The sequence below is a fragment of the Triticum dicoccoides genome, chromosome 6B (genome assembly GCF_002162155.2).
Source record: "Triticum dicoccoides isolate Atlit2015 ecotype Zavitan chromosome 6B, WEW_v2.0, whole genome shotgun sequence".
Lineage (NCBI taxonomy): Eukaryota > Viridiplantae > Streptophyta > Magnoliopsida > Poales > Poaceae > Triticum > Triticum dicoccoides.
Genome location: NC_041391.1, coordinates 222094376 through 222095542, shown reverse-complemented (window position 1 = coordinate 222095542; position 1167 = coordinate 222094376).

Genomic DNA, 1167 nt, shown 5'->3' with positions numbered 1-1167 from the left:
GTCCCGGTGGCCATCGCCGGTCATGGCCTCGCCTGTGCCCCGTTCAGGCGGGCGCCCGCGCCTGCAGCGCCCCTACGCCTCGCGGCACGCTCCTGGGCCACGCCTTGCCCATGTGAGCGCCTGCCTGCGGCCGCGTGGCCTCTCACGCCGCGCCCTGCCGGCCCCCTCGCCTCTCCGCCAGCGCCCACCGACGCCGTCGCCCCTTCTGGGCGGGCTTCCCATCGCCCAGGCAGGATTACCCGCACCATGTTCCGCTCCCCAGCGCCCGTTAGGCCCCCTCGGGCATATGACATATGGGCCCATGCCTTTGTTTAGATAAAAAAAAGGAAGTGTAAAAAAACATATTAAAAAATAATAATTAATTAATTAGTTAAACGCTTAATTAACTTAATTAATTAATCTTAATTAAACTAATGAACTAGATTAGTTAATTTAATCAGTAGTTAGATGAATGTGTGCATGACAGGGCGACCCCACACCCTGTTGACCAGTCAAACATTTACTGGTCAACTGGGACCCCCTGGACCCATTGGTCAGCCCCTCGGTGCACTCTGGGTGCATTACACCGGGTGCACTTAGCAGTTTTGCTATTTTATTTCGAATTAATAATAGTTCTTGAATATTGTTTAAAACTTTGAAAATTAATAGAAAATAAACCGTATGTCGGATGAAAATAATTTGTACATGAAAGTTGCTCAGAACGACGAGACGAATCCGAATATGCGGTTCGTTTGTCCGCCACACGTCCCTAGCATAGCAAACGTTGAACTTTTCCTCTCCGGTTCATCTGTTTGACAGACGTCCAGAACCGAGAAAACTTTCCCGGATGTTTTTCCCCTTCGCCAGTAACGCCTAGCACTGCGTTAGAACACCTCTAGCCCCGCTTATAATCATGTTGTGCATATGTTTGCGTGTATTTACTGTTTCTTCCCCCTCTTCTCTCCGGTAGACCCCGAGACCGCTGCTGATGCCGTTGTGATCGACTACGTCGACGACGACCCTCGTTGTCTGTGCAACCAGGCAAGCCCCCCCTTTGATCATCCCGATATCGCCCATTCTATACTCTCATGATTGCATTAGATTTTGCTACTGTTATTGTTTGCTCCTATTCTGATGCATAGCCTGCTATTGTTACCTACCTGCTTACCCTAAACTGCTTAGTATAGG